We start from the raw sequence: 25882 nt of genomic DNA, 5'->3' as shown, positions 1-25882 counted from the left end.
AGCACCTACATGATTAAATCTGCTATTTTGTTTACTGTTCCTTTATTCATTCTAGAATTAAAACGATCTTTAGAAGAACGAGACAGTTTTAAAGATAGAAGGTGGCGGTGGATGATGTAAAACTTTTGTATCTATCCTGTTTGAATGGGAATGTCAGCAATACATTAAGAGTAACATTTTCAAACAGGCTCTTAAGTCACTTAGGAATAAGTCATACTTTCAAACATGACTTAGGAGACAGCTACACTACTGACCTTACAGCGGCATCTCCTGTGTAGCCACAATTTTGCGGGTTGGAGAGAGCTCTCCCAACGGCACAACTAAACCACCCCAAATGAGTGGCGGTAGCTATGTCAGTGGGAGATGCTCTCCCGCTGACATAGTGCCGTCCACACCGGCACTTTTCTCAGTCGCATGGGGTGTGGGGGGGGGGGGAGAATTGACTCTCTAAGGACAGAACAATGCTGTACAGTAATAAGAGATAGAGAAAATAATTACTAATACAACCTGATTCAGGGAGATTCAGTTGCATTATTATTATTTTTTTTAATTTAAAAAAGGTGTCTGAACACAACAAAGGAAAATAAGGTTTAGTGAGTTTAGGGGGATAAAAGTTTTGGAAAAAAATGTGGAAAAACCCAAATATGCAAATGAATGGAAAGCTTGCATATATCACCAAGACAAAAAATGATCTAGAATTTACTGTAGATTTTTTTTTAGACTAGACATCACAGTGATGGGCGCCTTATTGATGCTTTAGATAACAAGATCAGACAGACGATAGATAGGATAACATGATTTAGCAACACCTTCATACCGCCCTTATAATTTGATGAGAGTGCTTCTTTAATCTATCAGAATGGGGTGATTTTTTTTTAAACAAAGGATAACTGGATAATGAAGGGCAGCAAAGAGATATTGACTCAAATGCAAGTCAAAAGCAATAGTACGAAATAAAAACACTGGTACTTGTATTGCCAAAATCCCAGGCACTGGTTACAGTTTCAGCTCTTCAGAAAGGATGACATTCGTCATTGTGCAAGGGCCAGCACAAATTCTGTGCACTAATTAAGTCCCACTTCAGGGCTCAAAACAGGGTTAAAATGGGATTTAACTGGTGCATAGATGTCATGCTGGTCTTCTGCCCAGGGGTGACTTTCACCCTGGGAGAATAACATTCTCCAGGAGAGAGCACGAGCAAGTTGGACAAGCAGGCTGTGCCCAGGTTTTTGAAATATTTGTCAGAAAAGAAAAGAAAAGAAAAGAAAAGAAAAGAAAAGAAAAGAAAACATAGGGAAGTTGATCTTATTCTTACTGCAGAGGAAAAACTTTAAAGTAACCTATGTTAACCAGTATACACTGAAAAAGTGTTGATGATAATGGTGTAAGTTATGGGCCAGATCATCAGGCGCTGTAAATGGGCATAGCTCCATGGGAGTCCACCGAGCTAAGCTGATTTACACCAGCTGATGACCAGATCAGTTTGAGTCACCAGGCCAGATTCTGATCTCAAGTTACCCTGGCATAAATGTGAAATAAATTCTCTGAAGTTAGCGAGCTACTCCAAATTTATGTAGACAAAAGTGAGACTAACATCTGGCCCTGTATATGCAAAAGCTGTTGCCTCCAATACCACCAGTACTGCAAGTGTTTCGGAGTTTAAACTGCACAGCCTCCCTCCCCTTTTCCCCACATGAGAAACTGTTTCGTGAACATGCCTGCTGATTCAAGTAGCTGTTTCCATGAACAGTGATTGTATTGGGGCCAAGATCAAGATTGTGCAGTATGACGTACAGGTAGCAACTTTCGTCTTTTAAGACAGCAACATGAGTACCAACGACAGAAATAGACCGTGTGGAAGCAGTATTCATCCCTATGCTATTAGGATTCAACATGTCCTTGTCCGCTATTCCCAAAGGAGGATGTTTGCTGATGAATAACGTGTAAGGGATGTAAAGCAGCAATGAGCACAAGCTCACAAGAAGGAAAATCCTTCACCACATTTGTCTATTTAATATTCCTTATTGTAATGTTTTTACATGTAGTAGAGCAGGATTCAAGATACAGTATAAGGGAAAAAACAGCATGCCCTCATATACACAAGATAATGGAGGCATCAAAGCCACCAAGAAAAGCACTTATCAACAAATGGATTACAAGGCAAAGGCAAATACTCTGCAGCATGCCTCTGCCCTCCACCTGTGCCTGAAACCTATGCTTAGGCAAGTAGCTGGCCAAGCCCCTCTCTGATGTTGTATGTGGCTACAATGAACACTGCAAACCAGGAGATTTGGCCTCAAAGAGAAACTGTGAACATGATGGATGCCACAGTAAGTGACACAATAATGAGCCAGAATTTAGCAATTCAGCTGTACTACATTTAAACTGGTAAAAATGAGCATCTTTTGTAAAACAGGTTTCATTTTGACATGCCTGTACTACTCTATATTCAACATTCCTGCTCCAGAATTTATTAAGAGTGACTTGTAATTTGTAATTTGCCACTCTGCCATTTGATGAGAACAGATGTTATTTTCTCCTAACTCCCAGACACCTGGAACAGGCAAAATTCCCCAAGCTCACTCAATTATCCTCCAACAGGCAGGGCTCATTCAAGCAATTTATCTACAAGGACCAGTTCAGCCCAAGGTGGAAGAAGCAAAGATCAATTTCATCAAGTCTGAAATAAACTCTAGTCAAATTTGACCCAATACATGAGAGTGTCTGGGGTTTTTAAAAAAGCAAGTTTATGAAGTCAATAATCCCATAACCCTTCTCAGAATGAATTCTGATCATCTTTCAGAAGAAAAGGAAATGTGTAGAGTCTAATGGCTTTCTCGAGTCTCAAATTTAAAAAAATTGGACCACAGCTTTTTGTTTCTTGCTGAGGAAGGAAAGTAAACAGAAACTCCTCCACTAATGGGGTATGATTCTTCTCCCACTGCACTTTCACTGCTATGTAAATCCAAGAGCGTCAACTGAGTTATTCCTGATTTACACCAGAGAAGAATACAGAGAAGAATGAGAGGGGAATTAGACCCATAGCAGGGGCATTCAACAAATTCCATATAAAACCAAACAGCTAATTTGCACAATGAACAGCTACAGCATCATCAACCCCTATATGAAGTGGCACTCAGCAATAACACTTAGGGGTTATCTACACATACAGCGCTTCAGCGGTGTAGCTGCACTGGCTGCTGTAACACTTTAGTGAAGATGCTACTGCACAGACGGAAAAGCTTCTCCCATTGGAGTAGCTAATCCACCTCTGCGAGAGGCAGAAGCTATGACGATGGGAGGAGCTCTCCCACGACATAACCCCTGGTATAGACAGCACTGTGTCAGTCTAACTACGTGGATTTTTCACACCCGAGTGACGTAGTTATACCAATGTAAGTTTGTAGTGTAGACCTGACCTTAGTGTGTTTCATACATTGTAAGTAAAAATGCTCAAACCAAAAACCTGGATTCAAAAAGATTAGATTAACCCTTAACTCTGGAGAAGGTAATGCCGTGAACAAAAATATCAGAGCCGACTTTTTGAGAAGTTTGGATCCAAACTGGGATCTCTTGGGCCCATCTTTAGTTTTGTGCTGTGGGACATCTCTTAGGGCCTACTTTGAACTCTCTGTGCCTGCTGTCCTTTTCTGGAATGCAGATGCAGGAGATAGGCCATTTGTTACAATTTGTCCTGGGGTCTCTCAAACCAAAAAGTTGGGTAAGTTACAGACAGTGGCCTGATGGAAACAATGCAAGGCAGAGACTATAACTCAGTGCCTCTTTTACTTCACTACTTACATCTTTGAGGCTTTCAGGCCCCAGTTGAGCACAGCACTTAAGCACATGTTTAATTCCCACTGAAGTTAAGCACATGCTTAAGGGCTGAGCTCAACTGGGGCCTCAGACCACAAGGACATCCACTGTTTACACATCAGAGTACATTAGGGAAGTTTCCTCTTCTACTGTGACTATCCAGAGTGCCTACTGTGCCTTGATGCTCAGCATAGCCACACAGAGGGCAGTCAGCAGAGAGGAGTGAGGCTGTTTATTGACATCCTTAAGAGGGGTAGCACTTTAAACTGTGTAATCTCATTGAGCCAAATCTTGAGATGTAACCACCTGCAATACCCAGTGGCTTCAGCGGGGGAGTTGAAGATGCTTATTACATCCTAGAACCTGGCTTTTAGCAAAAAGATTCAAGAAATTAATGGCCTGATCTTGCAAGCTATGAAGCGCCTCCTGCCATGTGGTGAGTGCCCCCAACAAAGCACCTCACAAGAGGCACACAGCATCCAAGAGGTTCAGACCCTAAACCAGTAACTAATTATTGATGTCTCGAAATAGCTGCTGACTTTTAACAGAATGGATTTCAGTTCGTGTGAAAACAGGGTGCATATTTTCCACCATTTCAGGGTATTTTAATAATATAGGGTCTCTTTAAATTTGTGTGTTCTATTACTCCTTCTGAAATAAATATATTTAACTGAAACCCATTCTGTACTCTGTTGATAGAAAGGCCGAGACTATAACTTCTTGGAAGAAGAGCTCTGTGTAAGCTCAAAAGATTGTCTTTCACTATGACAAGTTGGCCCAGTAAAATATATTGCCTCACCTACCTTGTCTCTCTAAAACTGGTAGGCAGACAGGTGGGCAGATCAGACAGAGCAGCATTTCTGTGGCATGTTCCCTCTGCTCTCCCACACATAGGGTATGTCTATACTGCAATTAGACACCCGAGGATGCCCCATGCCAGCTGACTCCTGCTCCTGGGGATCCAGCTGGTTGTAGGGCTTTTTAATTGCAGTGTAGACTTCCAGGCTCAGGCTGCAGTCTGAGCTCTGGGACCCTCACAGGGTCCTAGAGCCCAGGCTCCAGCCCAAGCCCAGAGGTCCATACTGCAATTAAAAAGCCCCTCAGCCTGAGCCCCGGGAGCTAAAGTCAGCTGGCATGGGGCACCCAGGAGTTTTTAATTGCAGTAAAGAAATATGCAAAGAAAATGCATCAGCATGCATGAGGCCATAGCACATATACCTTTGAAGGCAGGTTAATCAGCACTCTAGCCATCTCTCCATATTCAGGAGCACCGTGCTCAACGAAGCACTTTTGGCTCAACCAGAGAGCAGTACCAATACTCAGGGAGCAAGCAATTTAGCTACTCATTTAGAGCTGTAACAGATTCTCTACTCACCACTAAGGCACCTCCTTGTAACTGCATCTGGGGAATAGCTCTGCCCAGTCTGAGCCCTTTTCTTGCTCTTGTTCTCAACACTGCTTCCTCTCTGTGACCGGGAGCTCCCTCCCTCCTGGCTTGGCCCTCCGGACAGACAGTTTCCCCTTCCAGGCTAACAAAAAGTCTCATCGGACAATCAGTCTCATGCAGTCTTCCATTCTACTGCCCAGACTGTGCCACTTCCCCCAGGGCTGGTAGGAGAACCTGGGCCTGTTTGCTACTTCGTGTTCCAGGCCAGGGACTCTACAATCAGCAGCCAAGTTCTGTACTGTCCCAAACCTTGCTGCCATTTCCCTGAGCTTTTTCCTACTCCACTTCTACCAAGCTTTCGCTCCACCACCCCTCTGGGTGAATCCATCCTTCAGGGCTATGGTCCCAGGGCTTCTACTTTCCCTAGGCTTCCTCCTTTCCCTCTCTAAGCCCAGAGAGGGCAGAAAGGGGATGCTGTATAGAAGCCTGTAACCAGCCCCATCTGCTCTTGCTCAGCTGGGCTCCATCCTCGATTAGGATTGCCTATCAAGCCTAAACCTCCCTCAGGTGTGGCTTATCAGGCTCCTCAACACCACCACCCTCCCCAGCTACATTAACTCTTTCCAGGCTAGTGCTGGGCAAACACCCCATCACAAGGGCCATATACTTCAGTTGGTCAGTAGAAACGCTCTCGCTGACATCAGTTGGAGCTGCACGGTGCATGAATCAAAAGCAGTATACTTTTCGGTTCCCTCTCACACACAGGGCCCGATTCTCCATGCCATGCACATTGTGGACTCATTGACACCTGTGAAAAGAGAGAGTTTAGAGTGCATGTACAAAACACTACTGCCGGTCCGAGTGAATGACTGTGATGCAACAACATTTCACTTCCACTTTGCACAGGTGTAAATGACTCCACATGGTGCTAGGCTATGGAAAATCACTTTTCACTCAGAGAAGAAGAAAAAAATAAATCAGAAGGAAATAACACCTTCGGCACTCTCAGGCCGTGAGAAGTACAGAGTGCATCTGAATAGCTCCTGGTGCTCTCAGGCCCACCTATACAGCCAGAAAGCATCAAATTCAATAGACTTAGCTATCCATCTACATTCTAGAACAGCAAACACTACATTATTCACAGACATTATTTTTATTTGATTGATTGTTCCATCTTGTCTACTCGAGGCTAAATCCAAGTCCTGGTTTACATGGTGATAAGAATATGACAGCTCCATGTGCATGAACTGGCTGAGCGCCAGGCCAATGGATTCTGAGCATTTGTTCCGCTGATGGGAAGTGCGAGGTGGTTGGGCGGGATACCAGGGAGCTGATTCATGCCTGCCTGTGCAACTCTATACATATCATTTCTCCTTTCTCCCCTCCTCACCACACTACGGCTGTGCCAACTACTCAGCACTGGAGCTATACTAACCTTATGGGGTCCCAATGAGGGAAAGAGATGGGAAGAAGCCTTCCGATCCTCACTCAGCTGATACAAATTTACACCAGTTAAGGACCTGATCCAGGAGCCCTATGTTATGCTGGAGGTTTTAATCCTTTTTCATTCCTATAGGGCTTTCCCATAAGGGGAAAATCTTAAAACAAGCCAAAAAGTTGTACTGGTCCTTCATATAGCAAGCACTTCTTAATTGGATATCGATCAGCAGTACCCGTCAACTTCATACCAGAAGGGCCTGATTCTCATATATACCAAGCCCCTTTACATCACTCTCGTAGCATAAAAGGGCCTTAAAGTGGGTTTAACTATGTAGTAACTGCAGTGTAACTGAGAATTTAGGCCTGGGTGTTTAATGTTCTTCTAAAACTGGACAGTCAAAATGATATTTCCATTGGTCAGAGACTGTTATGGATGTCTAGAATTACCTTCCATTAACCCAAGGTGCACCACTTACTGCTGCTATCTCACTCACTGCAGCTACTCTACCCCCTAGACAGCCAAACAACTTCATACACACTATATGGCATAATGTTAGCAGACAGAACCAGATGCACAACTAATGCTAAATGCACAAGCTCTAATGTATCTCCTTTTTCAGGTGCCAATCCTGCAAACTCTTACATTAGCACGCCTTACTTGGGTAAATATTCTCACTGATTTCAGTGTAACGACTCTCATAAGTAAGTACTACTCGTGTGCAAAGGCGAATAGCATCAGGTCTTCCATCAGATAAACACTCTCCCAGATCAAGTGAGTTTTATGCATACTGCCTTCATTAGTTAATACAGCCTCAGAGGACAGGGATGCTTCATAGCCTCACTTAAATCCACACTGCTAGGATTTTGATGAATGTGTGTTTCAGTGCTGGCTGCCATACAAAGAGCACTCTGGCTGAATGTCTGACCAACTGTCAATTCCTGTGTAACTAATACAAATGGTCAATGTCTGGCAAAGTGTGGCAGAGTTTGCAATGAAATGCCTACGTGTCCTCTGTTACCGGCCTGTTTTTCCCTTAGTCATTCTTTTCTAGGTGACAGAGGCAATACTGCTATTTTACACATAACTGAGAGTCCACGGTTCCAGCTTTTGCAGGAATGAGTCAGAGGCTTTTGTTCTCCTCTTCATCTTTGAACGCAAATAGGAACAATCTTTGGAATATATTTAGACTCAAATTTGGGATTTTTTTAAATGTTAATTGCTAGAAATGTTGCCAATCTGTTTTTAGCAGATGGTTTGTGATTTAATGACTCTGGGTGAGGCAGAAAAGCTTTAATCAATACAATGAAGAAAAATGTTGAGAAATTATATGTAATTTTACAAAAATCAAAAGCATTTCCTACTTATTGTCAAGCAGACAAAAACATATTGACATGTTGTTATTGCAAGAAGCCGGGGAATTGTTTGATGCATTAACTTTCCTTTTATGTCTTTTTCAGGCATCATGGTAACGAGCAAGAATTTTGCTCTTTCACGGGTTTGACAATTCTCGTCCCCAAACAGTAACTTCTTTAATTATGACAAGAGGGCCAGTGCTGGATGATAAACGCTTTACTATTAAGACACGTACCACAAAAAGCTTTATATTTCTGCTTAATGCTCAGAATCAAACATGGAAAATGTGACCTTCCCACTCCCTGGTCTTCTATGTTTCTTACTTTCACCACAGCCACTCACTCTGAATCAGGTTTCCACATGTTGCAGATGAAAGCAGGCAGGGACCACTCTAGCCTTCAGCTAGTTACTCAATCACTACAGATGGCATTAACAATTCTCCCAGCTGTCTGAAGATCTGATTCTATGACAGTCTAGGCAATTTATTATCATCTGCATTCCCAGGCTACAAGCTTCCTTTCTTGTTGCTACCATTGTGGGCTACCATATAAATATGCTCCAAAACTCTTTGAACCAGTCCCTGCTTAGATGTTGTTGTTAACAGATCTTAATGCAATTTGAAAGCCAAAGTGTAGCAGTTTGATTGCAATAGACAAACTAACATTGGATCTACATAAATGCAATCCAATGGCTCTTCTTTTGCCCTCCCACACCAGCCTGCCTGAGGCCAACATAGAAACCCTTTATTGAAGAGAGTCCACATGCACCCCCTGCATGGCCATTACACCCACCTTCCCCTGCCCACCCCCAGTACAGCCCTTATGTGGCACTGGGAGGGCCTTGTGAGGAAGGGTGTGTAAGTAAGGGCTTGTCTACACACAAAAAAGTCACACCACTTTAACTATCCTGCTATGGTGAGAGCACTACAACCTTCCTAGTGTGGATGAAGTTATAGTGGTATAGTATAAAGGTGCTTTTTGCCAGTACAGGGGGTCTCCGGTATACGTCACCCTCTTATCCGTTGTTTCGCATATCCGTCACTCATCAATAGGGGAACGTGTTCCGATTCACGTCAGTCCCAATCCACATATCCACTGTTTGCAATACTGTACTGTCAGTTTCAAACGATGGATATGCGGACTGACATGCATCAGAACACGTTCCCCTACTGATGAGGAACGCATATGCGATAGATATGGGTAGCCACAGGTGGGCTGTGGCCCACCCATTTAACATCCAGGCCCACCCCGCCCCAGTCCCGGCTCTGCTCCCACCCCAGCACTTACCCCACACCGCTCACCCAGCGCTCCACCTGGGGAGCGGGATTGGGACACAGGGGCTTCCAAGTTCCCAGCCTGTTCCCCGGCAGGAGCACCGGGCAAAGCAGGGCAAGACCCTGTGCCCACTCCCCAGCTGGAGCTCTGGGCAGAGCAGGGCAAGCCTCTGTGCCCCGACCCAGCTCCCTGGCTGGAGCGCCCGGTGGAGCGGGGCAAGCCCCGAGTGCCAGGTAGGGGAGCGGAGCGGGTGGGACGGTGGGAGTGCACATTTTTCCAGAAGCCCGTAGCCAGAGCGCCTATCTCCCCCTCCCCCCCAATCCCCAAGGTTGGCTGGAGGAAGGGAGAAACCTCCAGATCACTCCTACCCCTCTGCCCCCGTCATTGCCCATCCACCCGAGGCCCACCCAAGTGTCCCCTCCTGCCTACAACACTGCTGTACCAGTGGGTCCCCAGTATAATTTGTTTTGGTATCCGTAGCTCTTTTCAAGAATACAACCCCAATGTATACCGGGGACCCGCTGTATAGCTATTCCTGTAGGGGAAGTGGTATACAGATGTTTATTCCACTGTAACTGCACCCATATAACGGGTGGTACCAGTATAATTATACCACTTTAAATAAAAACAAAAAAAACAAAAAAACACATACCCCCTAACCAAAATAGCTACACTAGCACAAAAACTAGGTATAGACCAGGCCTCTGCCTTAACTTACACCTTCTGATACCATTATGCTAACATTTTTTCCTGCTCAACCCCTTTTCAGAGCCCATCTTCCTTAGATTCAGCTAGACTCCCACACACCCCTTAGAACTTACATCACTTCACACACTACCTCTGAGGTTGGCCCTTTGCATTTAACAGTTTCAAACTTCTTTCTAAAATTACCTAGATTCCAGTCCAGGAAAAAATAGTATTTTTTTTAAACACAAGGTTTAAAGCGCTCTGTCTTACTCTATTACCTCTCCATTTACTGACCTCATAATGCTTTACTGCTGACATCATGTTGAAAAGTCACAAATGACATTAATGATATTACCTGTTCCACGACCAGAAGGAGCTGGGAAGATGACAGGATGATAGCAGCTGGAGAGGACAGAGTGGGAGACAGCTTTGGTGCGAATACACATATCTGTTTAATAATTTCTGACTGTACACACACTGAATATTTATGATTTCATTAGAGGCTATACACATGTTTCAGATTAGATAGTCTGTTTTGATATCCTTCCTGCTCTGTTCTTTAAAAGATGTGTATATTAAACTAGATCAACTGGGTTTGAGTCTTGCATGCTTGATAGAGGAGGCAGAAGATGTTATTCTAATTAATGCAAGTAAATATTTTGTCAAATCCATTAAAAGCATAAAGCTGCTTTTGAAAGCACGGGCAAAAGAAAGGCTTCCAGAATGAAAATCAGAGGCAGTTTATTGCCTCTTTTCATTCCTTAGCGGTGACAACAATAGTTTCATATTCATTAAAAGGATGTAAAATATTCATGTAGCATATTATTTTCATGGAGCCTTCAGCTTCTTTCTATTTCTCCCCTACCCACTCCCCCAGCTTTTTACCCATAGTTGCTAGACTGGCCACATTTTCAAATCAAAATACCATATGAATTACAGTATAATAATAGGTTTAGCTATCCATACCTCACGTGAACAGCTGAAAGTATGACTGTTAGCATAAGAAATGTTGTTTTTTCTCTGTGTGATCTTATGAAGCCCAGACAGTAAAATTACAAGAATCCCTGCAAAAAAGCAGGTAGAACAAAGGGAATGTGGTGGCTATATTGTGCTCTCAGCTGTGAGACCTGTTAATTCTGAGTACAGATCCTGAAAAGAGTAGTTCTTGGAACCTGAATTTTACAGCCATGTCACTCCATAACATATGGTTACCGACTCACTGAGTCTGCGGTGCTGGAGGAGCTTATCTGACACCATTTTTCATGCAGGGCGTGCCAAGCATTCTCTCAAAGCCTATGGCAAGTCATAACTCGGTGCAGGGATCAAAAGCTTCAAAGGAATGTGAATCCACCATGAAGCTGGACTCAGGTAATGCATGCTTTAGTCTGATGATTCATAAAGCAGGTCTCTAGCTGTAATGTGATTACAGTATAGTAGAATGGTACTGTAGCTCTGCTCTCAGAACAAAAACTATACTAATCTTTCTACAATGATTGTTAATGGATCAGTGATCATGATGCTATAGAAAATAATTGCAAAGCCTGCCCATCTCGCTTCTCCTTTCTTTCCTTTTGTAATCACCAGCGACAGCTTTTGTAAGAGGAAAACCCAAGGGATGCGACCACATCAGAAAACGTTTTGGGGGTTTGTTTGGTGGGTGGGTGGGGATGGCCATGAGTGTAACTGCACTAATGGTACAGATGCATTTAGGGTGAAATATAAACAAATAGCCAAAAAAAAAAAAGTGAGGCACTTCTCCCACCCAACATCTTGTCCTACTTATTCCCCCAGTGGCTGCACCTCTGGAACCTACAGGTAAGACTTTTCTCACACACTTGCAGAAGGTTTTATTTCAAAGAGACAGGCAGCGTTGTCCAGTGGCGAGGACACTGTAGACATATAAATTAACTGTATCAGCTTAGGAAAGGGACCTGGGTGTCACTGCAGACAGCTCAGTGAAGACTTCTGGTCAATGCACTGCACTAGTCCAAAAGCAAACAAGAGGTGGGATTTGTACACTCCATGACAGCAGCACCCTAACATGAGTCAGGAAAGGGTTAATGGGCTGCTGGGGGCCCAACCACCCCGTCCCACGACTCCTGAAAAGAGGTATCCAGCTTTGAGAAAGGAGAGCTCAGCTCAGCTGGTACCTGATGGACAGGAAAAGAAGATCTTCTACCCTCACTGCAGGCAAGGGGCCCTGCAGGTCTGCTCCCAGCCAGCAATCTGTGGCGGGACCTGGGGAGTGCTGCCAGGGGCTAGAAGTAATTGGACTCAGAAAGGCCCCCGGGAGCGAGCAGAACTCCTGCTGGAATAGAGAGATTGCCCCAGAGTGGGGGCCTCACATAGTCTCTTGCCACTGGGTCCCCTATGACCAAGCCCAGGCTGATGGTTGGCCCTCTACACCTCCCCGAAGAAATGAAGAGCCTGCTGAGGTGTGTGTGTGTGTGTGTGTGTGTGTGTGTGTGTGTGTGTGTGTGTGTGTGTGAGAGAGAGAGAGAGAGAGAGAGAGAGAGTGTGCACTCCAGAAGGGATGGTATTTTGTGACCTAATCAGAGGGCTAAATCTCCTCACCCCAGAAGGCATTGGACACTAGGTGGAATGATACACAAACAGGAGGGAAACAGCCAGCCACTGCTGCATCATGCCATGCCATAATCCTAGACTACGCAAGGAGCTGACTAAGGAGGTATCTGAGCTGTTAGTGATTATCTTCAAAAACTCATGGAAGATGGGACAGATTCCAGAGAACTGAAAGAAGACAAATATAGTGCCAAATCTATAAAAAAGGGAATAAGGACAACCTGGGGATTACAGACCAGTCAGTTTAACCTAAGTACCCAGAAATATAATGGAGCAAATAATCAAACAATCAATCTGAGAACACCTACAATATAATAAGGTGATAAATAACTGCATGGATTTGTCAAAACGAATCATGTCAAACCGACTTAATAGCCTTCTCTGACAGGATAACAAGCCTGGTGGATTGGGGGGAAGTGGTAGATGGAAGAAATAGATCCTAAATGGAACTACTATACGGTGAGTGCATAACTGGTCAGAAAACCATTCCCAGAGAGTAATCATCTGTGGTTCACAGTCAAGCTGGAAGCTCATATTGAGTGGGGCCCCACGGGGGATCGGTCCTGGATCCAGTTCTGTTCAATATCTTCATAAATGGTTTAGATAATGGCATAGAGAGTATACTTGGAACACTGGCAGACAATACCAAGCTAGGAGGGGTTGCAAGTACTTTGGAGGATAGGATTAAAATTGAAAATGAACTGGACAAACTGGAAAAATGGTCTGAAGTAAACAGGATCAAATTCAGTAAAGACCAATGCAAAGTACTCCACTTAGGAAAGAACAAATCAGTTGCACACATACAAAATGGGAAGTGACTGCCAAGGAAGGAGTACAGCAGAAAGGGATCTGGGGGTCACAGTGGATTGCAAACTAAGGGCTTGGCTACACTTACAAATTTGCAGCGCTGCAGCAGGGTGTGAAAACACACCCTCTGCAGCGCTGCAAATTGCGGCGCTACAAAGCGCCAGTGTAGTCAAAGCCCCAGCACTGGGAGCCGCGCTCCCAGCGCTGTCCGTTATTCCCCACAGGGAGGTGGAGTATGGACAGCGCTGGGAGAGTTTTCTCCCAGCGCTGGCGCTTTGAGCGCTGCGCTGCGCGCAGCGCTTTGAAGTTTAAGTGTAGCCATAGCCTACATGAGAGTCAACAATATAACACTGTTGCAAATAAAAGCAAACATCAGTCTGGGATGTATTAGCAGCAGTGTTGTAAGCAAGACAAGAAGTAATTCTTCCACTCTACTGCGGGCTGATAAGGCCTCAGCTGGAGTATTGTATCCAGTTCTGGGCACCACATTTCAGGAAAGACGTGGACAAACTGGAGAAAGTCCAGAGGAGACCAACAAAAACATGATTAAAGGTCTAGAAAACATGACCCATAAAAAAAGATGTATTGGGTTTCGTTAGTCAAGAGAAAAGAAGCCTGAGGGGGGAACATGATAACAGTTTTCAAGTACAATAAAAGGTTGTTACAAGGAGGAGGGAGAAAAATTGTACTCGTTGACCCGTAGGACAAGAATCAATGGACTTAAATTGCAGCAAGGGTGGAGTAGGTTGGACATTAAGAAAAACTTCCTAACTGTCAGGGTAGTTAAGCACTGGACCAAATTGCCCAGGGACACTGTAGAATCTCCATAAGGGGAGGCTGTTAGACAAACACCTGTCGGGAATATACTAGTTATTACGTTGTCCTGCCTTGAGTGCAGGGGACTGGACTAGATGACCTCTCGAGATGACCTCTTCCAATCCTACATATCAATGATTCTATACGGGGATGCACAGGAAGGCATGAGAGCACATAAGGAATGAAATAGAGAATAATATGGAAAAATATTATACTAACCACTGAGACAATGTTCGTCAGCATGATCGGCATTTTCTTGTACTCTCCATCTCTTGTCTCTTGTCTCATAATTAGATTGTAAGACCCTGGAGCAGGGTCTGTCTTTTTGTTCTGTGTTTGTACAGAACCTAACATGATGGGGTCCTGGTCTACAACTAGGGCTCCTATGTGCTAAAAAAATACGAGTTATAATCATATAGAAATAAATGATTCAATCTCATCTAGACTAGTGTTCAGTTCTGGTCACTCCATCCCAGAAAGTATATTGCACAACTAGAGGGGGTCAGAGAAGGGCTACAAGGATGACCAGGGGCCTGGAAAAGTTCAAATATGCAGAAACTGATACTATTTATCTAAGAAAAGAGATTAAGAAGAGGGGACATGACACAAGTATATAAAATAATGAATGGTCTAGAAAAGGTAGATTGGATGCTTCTGTTCTCCCTGCTTCATAACAAAGGCACAGTGAATAAAATTAAAAGGTAGCAAATTCAAAATGAAAGGAAGTAATTTTTCACACAATGCAAAATTAGACAGTGAACCTCAATGCCACAGGATGTCACTGAGACCAAACATTTTAGCAAGCTTTAAAAAGGAATCAGACATTTAAATGGCTAGAAAGCATATCCAGAGTTGTTGTTAATGATTAACATTTTGAAGGGATAATAAACCTCATGCTTCATGGTTTAAGCCAGTCTCCAAGCACTAAAGATCAGCATGCAATCTAATGTGGGGGGCAGATTATCCCACATCTACCTACTGTGGAGTTCTTACACCCTCCTCTGAAGCATCTGGGATGAAAAGCTTCAAAGGAAGATGAATCCACCAGAGAACTGGGTCCGGGTAATTCACTGCATTCTATCCACTAATATATTGCCATTCATTGGTGCTGGCCACTGTCAGAGACAGTATACTGGACTAGGTGGACCAGTAATTACCACAGCTCTTATCCACTTGGACAATTCCTATATTCCTTAGCTCTGCCGCTGACCTCTGTGTCTCTGTTTCCCCTCCAGCCCTCTGTCTCTTGTGTCTGTTTTGACTGTAAGTCCTTCGGGGCAGGGCCTGTCTCTTGCTATGTATTTGTACAATGTCCACAAAAATGGGGGCCTGATCTCATTTGGGGCCTGCAGCTGCCACTGTAAATCAAATAACAAACAACAAAAACAAAGTTTTGGGAAGATACCTTTTTATTTTGATTTAAAAGGGATGCTCCCAAATGGCAAAGTGGAGCGCCCATCTCCCTATCGAAACTAGTGTACGTTTTTCCCTATTTCACTCATCTTCAAACTTTAACCAGAGGTGGTGCTGGAGAACTGCAATGGCCACAATCAGCTTCTACCTTGGCCTCAGAAAACCCAAAATATGACAAAAAAGCATCTCAGCGCACTAATTGTTACAGAATGCCAGGGCAGGAGAGGAAATCTACTAGGAAAATGAAAATGAGATGTTATCACGCTACGAATGCCAAGCAAAGCACAGACAAAAATGGCGAACTCCTCCTCAGACAAGTGCACCACTGACCTCAGTACAAACCCACTACATGCTTTATCTAAAGAGCTGAAAGGAGGCTGGATGAGGATTTCGAGACAAGTAGGTGAAAGAGAGATGAACTTTAAGCTAGATAGTTCGAGAGGCAAATGAAGAGGATGGTGACTAGGGTTAGTGCGTTAGAGGATGCAGAAATACACCCATAAAACGTCCAGAAAGTCAGTCTGCACTTTAATGGTGCTTTGGATAGATCAAGACACCAGTGTAGAGATCAACTGGAGATTTTAATGTCTTTAAAAGGCAAATTAAAGAATTCGGTCTGATGTATGAGTTCACAGAAATAGTTCACCTATTAACAACATCCCCAGGGCTTGTATTCCAGAACCGAAGCAAAATCTCAGGCTCTAGCCACACTGCACATAACGCAGGTGTGAATTACCTTTATGCAACCATTCCTCAATCTCTGGGCTAGTTTTAAGGCACAATTTAACACAGCCTCAAGGCTACTCTAAATTGCACCAGCTACTAATAGCAGCTTCCTGGTTAAGCCCTCTTTCTCTCAACCACAGCCACCGCCCCAAAGGCTGGTAAAAAAGCTACTCCACTGGCCCAGTGTCAACCATGATGGGAAAATATTTGGGGAGCCAATTAAGTTGTCTTTGTGACTGCCACACCAGGGTAAGGATCTGGCCCATGATTTTTTATTTATTACCATGTTTTCTTTAGGTATCCTCTCACTGGCATTCATAAGAACGGACATAGGTTTATCTAGACCGGTATCCTGTCTTCCAACAGTGACCAATGCCACATGCTTCAGAGGGAACGTCCAAAAAAGGGCAATTAGCAAGCGATCCCTCCCCTGTCAGCTAGTCCCAATTTCTGACAGCAAGAGGTTTAGACACACCCAGAACATGAGGTTGTACCCCTTACCAACTTGGTTAAAAGCCATTGATGGACCTTGCCTCCATGAATGTATCTAATTCTTATTTGAATCCTGTTATAGTTTTGGCCTTCTCAACACCCCTGGCAATGTGTTCCACAGGCTGATTATGCATTGTATGAAAAAATACTTTTTTTTTTTAAACCGGATACCTATTAATTTCATTGGGTGACCCCTGGTTCTTGTGTTACATGAAAGGGTAAACAACACTTTATTCACTTCTCCAAAACACTTATAATTTTATAGACATCTATTATATCCTCCCTTGGTCATCACTTTTCTAAGGTGAACAGTCCTAGTCTTTTTAATTTCTCCTCGTATGGAAGCTGCTACATACCCATAATCATTTTTGTTGCTTTCTCTGCACGTTTTCCAATTCTAATACATCTTTTTTTTTTTCATAGATTCATAGACTTACGGTCAGAAGGGACCATTATGGTCATCTAGTCTGACCTCCTGCACAACGCAGGCCACAGAATCTCATCCACCCACACCTGTAACAAACCCCTAACCTATGTCTGAGTTACTGAAGTCCTCAAATCGTGGTTTAAAGACCTCAAGATGCAGAGAATCCTCCAGCAAGTGACCCGTGCCCCATGCTGCAGAGGAAAGTGAAAAACCTCCAGGGCCTCTGCCAATCTGCCCTGGAGGAAAATTCCTTCCCGCCCCCAAATATGGAGATCAGTTAAACCCTGAGCATGTGGGCAAGACTCACCAGCCAGACACCCAGGAAAGAATTCTCTGTCGTAACTCAGATCTCACCCCATCTAACATCTCATCACAAACCATTGGGCATATTTACCTGCTAATAATCAAAGATCAATTAATTGCCAAAATTAGGCTATCCCATTGTACCATCCCCTCCATAAACTTATCAAGCTTAGTCTTGAAGCCAGATATGTCTTTTGCCCCCACTACTCCCTTTGGAAGGCTGTTCCAGAACTTCACTCCTCTAATGGTTAGAAACCTTCGTCTAATTTCAAGTCTAAACTTCCTAGTGTCCAGTTTATATCCATTTGTTCTTGTGTCCACATTGGTACTAAGCTTAAATAATTACTCTCCCTCCCTGATATTTATCCCTCTGAGATATATATAAAGAGCAATCAAATCCCTCCTCAACCTTCTTTTGGTTAGGCTAAACAAGCCAAGCTCTTTCAGTCTCCTTTCATAAGACAGGTTTTCCATTCCTCGGATCAGCCTAGTAGCCCTTCTCTGTACCTGTTCCAGTTTGAATTAATCCTTCTTAAATATGGGAGACCAGAACTGCACACAGTATTCCGGATGAGGTCTCACCAGTGCCTTGTATAACAGTACTAACACCTCCTTATCTTTACTGGAAATACCTCGCCTGATGCATCTTAAAACCGCATTAGCTTTTTTAATGGCCATATCACATTGGCATCCTGAGATCAACCAATACTCCAAGGTCCTTCTCCTCCTCTGTTACTTCCAACTGATGTGTCCCCAATTTATAACCAAAATTCTCGTTATTAATCCTTAAATGCATGACCTTGCACTTTTCACTATTAAATTTCATCCTATTACTATTACTCCAGTTTACAAGGTCATCCAGATCTTCCTGTATGATATCCCGGTCCTTCTCTGTGTTAGCAATACCTCCCAGCTTTGTGTCATCCGCGAACTTTATTAGCACATTCCCACTTTTAATAAAAAGATTAAATAAGATTGGTCCCAAAACCGATCCCTGAGGAACTTCACTAGTAACCTCCCTCCAGCCTGACAGTTCACCTTTCAGTATGACCTGTTGTAGTCTCCCCTTTAACCAGTTCCTTATCCACCTTTCAATTTTCATATTGATCCCCATCTTTTCCAATTTAACTAATAATTCCCCATGTGGAACCGTATCAAATGCCTTACTGAAATCCAGGTAAATTAGATTTTTTGAGATGGGGCAACCAAAACTGCATGCAATATTCAACAGGTAAGAGTACCATGAATTTATGTAGTGGCATTATAATATTTTCTGTCTTATTATCTATCCCTTTCCTAATGGTTCCTAATATTGTTAGCTTTTTTGACTGCCACTGTTTTCAAAGAACTAACCACAATGACTCCAAGATCTCTTTCTTGAGTGGTAACAGCTAATTAAGACCCCATCATTTTGTATGTATAGTTGGCATTATGGTTTTCTAACGTGCATTGCTTTGCACTTATCAACACTGAATTTCATCTGCCATTTTGTTTTCCAGTCACCCAGTTTTGTGAGATCCCCTCGTAACTCTCTGCAGTCTTCTTTTGACTTAAATATCTTGAGTAATTTTGTATCATCTGCTAACTTTGCCATCTCATTGTTTACCCCCTCTATCATTTATGAATATGTTGAGCAGCACTGGTCCCAGGTCTTTGAGGCAGTGGTTCTCAACCAGGGGTACCAGGGGTACCTGGGGGTACCCAGAGGTCTTCCAGGGGTACATAAATTCATCTCAATATTTGCCTAGTTTTACAATAGGCTATATAAAAAGTGATAGCGAAGTCAGTACAAACTAAAATTTCATACAATGACTTGTTTATATTACTCTATATACTGAAATGTAAGTACAATATTTATATTCCAATAGATTTATTTTAGAATTATATGGTAAAAAATGGAAAGTAGGTAATTTTTCAGTAATAGTGTGCTGTGACACTTTTGTCTTTTTATGTCTGATTTTGTGATCAAGTAGTTTTTGAGTGAGGTACAACTTGGGAGTAGGCAAGACAAATCAGATTCCTGAAAGGGGTACAGTAGTCTGGAAAAGTTGAGAACCACTGCCTCGGGGAACTCTGCTATTTACCTCTCAGCACTGTCATGGGCAATGCTGGATTATACTATTATGATGCAGTTTATGTAACTTTTCTTGATGACAGACCCTTCTGCTGTGCAAGTGTCCGGAGCAGAAAACTTATCCCTCCTCTTAGCAGTCACAGCAGAGAGGCTAAGGGTGCAAAGGGTAGGCAATAAATGTATCCTCTCAGCCCTAAAGGGGCTCCCTCCAACATGGGAAAGTTTGCACTGCCCCTGTCCATTCTGGTCTAGTCCTGCAGATACACAGTGGCCTTCAGTCTCCATACTTCCGGTGTGGTGAAATGTGCTGTGCTGTGGGAATAAGTGCTTGTAGGTTCAAAATCCTGTCTAATCTGTTGCAGAGGAGGTGAACAGTCTTAACTTCCAGGAACGCTAAACTCATGTAAAAGAGTGAATACACTCCTTTAGCCCTGGCTAACTGTGACTCTGAATGTTCCTTTGGGGTGTTCTCACTCTCCCAACACTACTATACAAAAATATATGTCAACATCAAGCTTAGCCTGCAGGAACCCTCTTCTCTAAGGTAGATCCCTGCTCTGTAGAGTTTGCAATAATGCGGCGATGTTGGTTTAGGAATGACTGAATGCGTAATGGGTATATTGTTTTATGCTCCTTTTTACCTGTGCTACAGTGACATAAAACTACTCTCTGATATCAGAAGGATGACCCCATGGTTAGGGCAAAAGCCTAGGACTTGCAAGATCTGGGTTCAATTCCCAGCACTACCACTGTGTGGCCTTGGGCCAGAGACCTACGGCAAAATTTTCAAAATTGACTGAGGTACTTTGGGCCAAATTTACAGAGGTATTTAGGTGCCTAAAGATGCAAACACACATCTAGTGAGATTTACAAATCTGAATTAGACACCTAACTACCATGGACTCTCAACGGGAGTGGTGTCTAACCTTCCTAGGTGCTTTGTAAATCCCACTGAGGGTACATCAGTCTACACAGAAAGTGGCAGCGAGTCTCAGAGCTCAGGCAGACAACCTCATGCTACCAAGCTAAAAATAGCTGTGTAAATGTTACAGCTCTGAAACCCACCCCATCCCTAGGCTTCAGAGCCCTCTGTCCAGCCCCAGCTGTAACAGCTACCTAGCTTTTTTAGCATAGCAGCACAAGGCCCCCGAGCCTGAGTCTGTCAAGCAGGGTTCTGAGACTCACTGGAGTCTCAGGATTTGAACACGTGGCCTGTAAGCAAAAGAATGAGACAAACACTGCAACTCACCCTAACTGCTATAAATAAAGATGTTGAAGGAAAAGCTCACAACAAATTCTTTGTCTATTTCATTTCCCCATCAACAAACAGCAGTGGCTTTTCCAGCTACTGAAAGGGTGCTCTGTACAAATCACACCTTTCCACACATAACTAGCTGAAGAAGTTTTTACCATCAAAACTTTTAGAAAATTCAGTAATTTAAACTAGAAAAATGAATTTCTGCTCTACTAGCATTGTCACTGCAAATTCCATACAAGTGAACTGACCTACTTCAACTAAAATAATCAGAGAACCAGATTCTGTCAAAAGCAAATCAAATAATAATAATAATAATACAAAAGGAAATGTCTTATCTGCAGTAATAAGATTGGCTCCAAGATAGTTACAGTACTTTAATAAAGCTAAAACAGGAAATGTCCAGTTTGGGTCACTGTGTTCCAGCCACTGCAAAAGAAATCCACGGCAGAAGGATCAGCTGGAGTAGGAGGTGATAGATAATGTTACAAGCATAAAGAAAGTTTAGATTAATGAAAATAAAGTTGCATTTATAGGCCTAGTGAATTTTCTTATTCTTAACTCTTCTGCATATTGTCCCTTGAATATATTGGGCTTATAGTGATATTGGTGAGTACACAGATACTAGTGAGCTGCACTCCTCTAGCTCAAGCCACTTGAATAGGTTTTTTTATACCACCTACTTTTTCACCTCAAAGCATGGGAAATTATGACAGCTGAACTCACAGAAATCTCCACTGACATGCACTACCCGAGAATGAGCAAGGCAGTCATAGCCTAAGGGGAAAAATATAATGAGAAAACTAATGGGACTTATCCTGCAAAGCCTTAACACACCATAGTAGCTCTTCCTCACACAATTAGTCCCTTTGACTTCAATAGGCTACTTTACTGGAATAAAGACTACACATATAGGGCCTTTTGTAACAGAACATGTACTTCTCCCAGATTTATCCTTGATTTGACTTTCAGTGGAATAATTACATTTTATTTAGTGATAAATACAGTTAGTTGCTTTTGTGCTTGAGGGAATGAACTAAGAGGGATTTGATGATGGTGCTGATAATTATTTCAGATCCTGTGATCCTGGTTTTATGGAATGGTATAGAGGTTTCCATTCAGCTAAAATGTATTGCAAAGGATACTTAGCTGCACCAGAGTTTAGGCACAGCACACTTCCTAAAGAAGAAGCTGACTCACATCTTCTATATATATTTAAAATAAAAAAAGGGGGGGGGTAGGCACAGAGAATGGAGTAATTCATTCCAGAAAGCAGGTCAGACACTCACCATATCCACTTTGTCCTCAACATATTTCCATCAGAGTTACGTCTACAACAGTCACTGCTGCTTCACAACATGGCATCTCCAGAAGAGATGAGGCAGTTGGAAACAATAGCAGATGCAGCAGCATGCAAGCACCTAGGATTGACCTCCCAGTATCATGTAGGTGGTTGAGTAATTACCGGCTGGAAATAGTTTTTAAACCAGAATCACATTCCACAGATGCCACTGTCCATTTTCTTTTTTAAGTTTCACTGCACATTTCGTACCCCCTACGTTCAAGGATCTTTTCATTTGACATGGAAATGCAGCCACCTCTGGGACAGAAGTTGGGAAGCTTTGAACAACACAAAATGCCACTGCATAAACAGATCAGGGCAGACAGCAAAAAAGCACAAGAGAGTGTTCTGGGTGAGATCTGTGTGACTGTAGAATAGCTTTCCAAAGGAAATGTTAGGCTCTCCATTATCTAAAACATTTAAAAGTAGACTGGAGAAAACACTAAATTGCTTGCTTATTATTGTTAGTGCCGTTTGTCGTCATCGCAGCCCATCTGATATTTATATTGTAACAATAGATCAGCTCAGATGATTTTCTTAGTTTGCATGAAACTTAGGCGAGTTCTTTTTTAGTGCCAGAGTAAATGAATGAGGCATTATTAAGATGAGCGATGTGCTGTGAAGTACTCTTGTACCGAGTTTAATAAAATTAGACTTTTTTTTTTTTTGGTAGTAGTATATTTCTTGTAAACTTGGGAGAATAAACTGTCTTCATGTAAATTGAGACATTTGATTTCAATCGCAAACTCTAGACTGGAACCACTAACATTTCTTGTAATACAGTATTCATTACAATACTCATTAACCTTAGCCCTTTAAAGTATATTGTCCAGTAATAAAGCTCAAGGCACAAAAAATACATTTGCCACATTCATTTCTTAACCATAAAAAAGATTGTATTATGCATAAAAACTATCCATCTGGTCGTTTCCTCATTTTCACATACACACAAATTTTCTCAAAAAACAATATGCTATTTTGTTTGCAAACTGTAAAGGAAGTGGAAATTACACTTCTTATTGTGGATAGCCTAGTATACAATATATGCCTTCTACTGCAGAAATAATGGCAATAATAATACGTAGCACTTTGTGTAGCATTTTGAAAAAAGTAACACAGTCATTAACTACTTAATCCTTATGACCTACTGCTGTAGATAAAGTAGGTGAGTACATCCCATTTTACAGAGACAACAGAAAGGTGAAGTGACTTGCCCAAGGCTAGTCAACAAGTCAGTGGCAGAACTGGGAATACAGCGCCCAGGGGTTCATGACCTGTAGCCTCAAGCGCAAATCCCTACATCATGCTGCCTCTCAACAAAGTGCCATTTCTGTCTCTCCAGCTAAGCCACACATGACCAATCCTCCATCAGGCTGCCTGTAATGGAAACAGGAGCAAAAAGGCTTTTACACATCACAGGTGCAGAAATGGCAGTACGCATCTGTACAACTTTCCATGTAGAAGCAGGTCAGCTGTGAGCTTGCTGCGTACCCCAAATTTGCATCATTGCATACTGGGAAAAAAGGCGCATGTGGTGTGGGCAGAGCGGATATAACTCAGGGTAGACAGCCTTATGCCACCTCCTAGAGCCCAAAAGTGCATAACCACCATTTTGATGACAAGCAGTTGCTCCTGAACACTTGCTGGAGAACTGTAAATACACAGCTGTGTTGGCTGATGGTGAACAAGTCCACAACATGGTAAGTGAATATCTGTCTTTCACATTTTACCCATTCATTCAATTTTTGATCAGTATTTACCTTCTCACGATATTAAATCTAACTCCCCCCTCCCCTTTCTCTCTCTCATTGAAACAAAATGTCTCCAGACTAATGATTTGCTTATTACGCTACCTTTATTTCAAAGAGATATTATTTTTGTTTGAAAGCACCCACCCTCTTGTTTCCAATCTATTTGGTAAAATATTACAAGGCTGCAATTTATATTCCCAAGGAATTCCCAGGCACCATCTAATTAAATTATTCAATCAGGAAACAAATTAAAATAAAATATCAGGGCAACTCCCTTGTGGAAAATATATTTCCATTATCGCTTTCCTGACAACTGGAGACGACCCTAAAGAATGGGATTCTATTGCCCTTGCTAATTTCCATGTCTTGTCAACATTTGTGAAAACAGATGAGGCACTCAGAACTTCCATAAGAATATTCTCCAATAGACAAAAAGTAGTGAAAAAAGCTCAATGTCAAACTACAGACAACTTTAAGAACTCAGTCCACAGCCATTATGGAGGATGATCTGTCCTACATAGAGAAATAAATTCCAAATTTATCATTTGTTGATGCTGATCAAGAGGCTGATCCAAAGCCCAATGAAGTCAATGGGGAAAAAAAAGATATATCCCCAACTGTCACAGAACTGAGCAAAAAAAAATATTTTAAAAAAAGTTTTATTTTGTATCTTCAGTAGCAGCCACCCTTGTGAACCTAATCGCTATGGTTTGGACTTGAACTCCCATTTAGGGATAGTGATGTTCTATTGATTTGCTAACTGAAAAACTGGCTTCATCAAGAAAAGCAATGCAAACCTCTATACATTTGATTTTAGCTGTTTTTTGAATAAATGTTAGTATTTCTCAAACCGTGGACCTGGTTATTTTTAAAAGAGAAGCAGATTTCCGTTTTCTTAAAATGGTGTTTAAGGAAATGAAAAACCAAAAATGCTTATGAAAGAAAGTAACATCATTAGATCAGATCATATACAATCCCTCTCATCCTCTTCCTTTAAAAAGGTTGTTTTATTGTACCTTTCACCATCATACACAAAGAACAAGTTACCAAGCTAGCAAGCAGATACAGATCTAAAAGACTAATATTTCCTTTAAAATATTTTGAAGAAAACTACCTCTACAGATAATTAGGCATTTAGACTAGTATTTTCAAAGAAGTCCAAGGGAGTTAGGCATCCAACTCACATGACATTCAGGCACCTAACTCTCATCGGAGCTTTTGAAAAGCCCTGCCTTGGGATGGAAAGTTACTGTAGCGCACTCCATTGCCACTCAGACAAGAATATATTTCTCTTCAAAAATTAATTTTAGGGATCCAGATAAACCGGAGGAATGCATGAAAGTCAGAGGTGGCAGGAACTGGCCTCACTCATCCTTCTCAAAGGAAATTGTGTTTTACTAAATTATCCAGGTTCCAGACAACGCTGCTGAGAAAAGGAGGCAAGTGCAAATTCAATAGTTTAAAAAAAAAACACTGTCTCTTCAAAAATGTTATTGCACATGTACACCCAGAAGTCAGCATGAAATAGTAGGGCTTGAAAGTATCCCAATCAAACTTGAGAATCCCTCTATACATTATGAACTCAAGCACCCATGTGGTTAATCATCTTTCCTAACTACGATGATGTTTGTTTACATGTGCAGCATACAAGTCCTGTAGGTCAAAACTACCTGGAAGCAAAGTAGATTTGTGCACCGGTGGTGGAAAAAGCAGCAGAGCTCATTTACCAGATGATTTGCTCTGTGCATGTGTAGATAGGCAAGACTAAGGAGACTAACGTTGAGCTCTGAAGCCTCAGTGATGTCGCTACAGAAATACAAGAGGGCTCCCCTCCAGCACCTCGCAAGTGACCTTATTTACCCTCCCTGCCGGATATTTAAATAGATACACAAATCATAATGTGGGGGGAGGGGGATAGCTGTTTGTTCCCACACG

The 25882-nt window shown here is 42.4% G+C and overlaps 1 protein-coding gene and 1 long non-coding RNA gene across 8 annotated transcripts in view; one reads left to right on the top strand and one right to left on the bottom strand.

The window, feature by feature from the left end:
• Positions 1-25882, bottom strand: part of GALNT18 (polypeptide N-acetylgalactosaminyltransferase 18) — a 496636-nt gene that overhangs the window by 370263 nt on the left and 100491 nt on the right. The gene's annotated exons all lie outside the window — the stretch shown is intronic.
• Positions 10323-25386, top strand: LOC120405109. Of its 3 annotated transcripts, none has more exons than XR_005598371.1 (4): positions 10323-10390; positions 11227-11326; positions 12930-13000; positions 25258-25386. It is a non-coding gene; the product is annotated as an uncharacterized LOC120405109 (long non-coding RNA). The 3 variants fall into 3 exon arrangements; XR_005598372.1 differs by lacking the exon at positions 25258-25386 and adding an exon at positions 22178-22304; XR_005598373.1 differs by lacking the exon at positions 25258-25386 and adding an exon at positions 19683-20076.

Source organism: Mauremys reevesii, linkage group 4, assembly GCF_016161935.1.
Source record: "Mauremys reevesii isolate NIE-2019 linkage group 4, ASM1616193v1, whole genome shotgun sequence".
In the NCBI taxonomy this organism is placed as follows: domain Eukaryota; kingdom Metazoa; phylum Chordata; order Testudines; family Geoemydidae; genus Mauremys; species Mauremys reevesii.
Note: the sequence above shows the minus strand (reverse complement) of the source record. Positions and strands in the feature narration are given on the sequence as shown.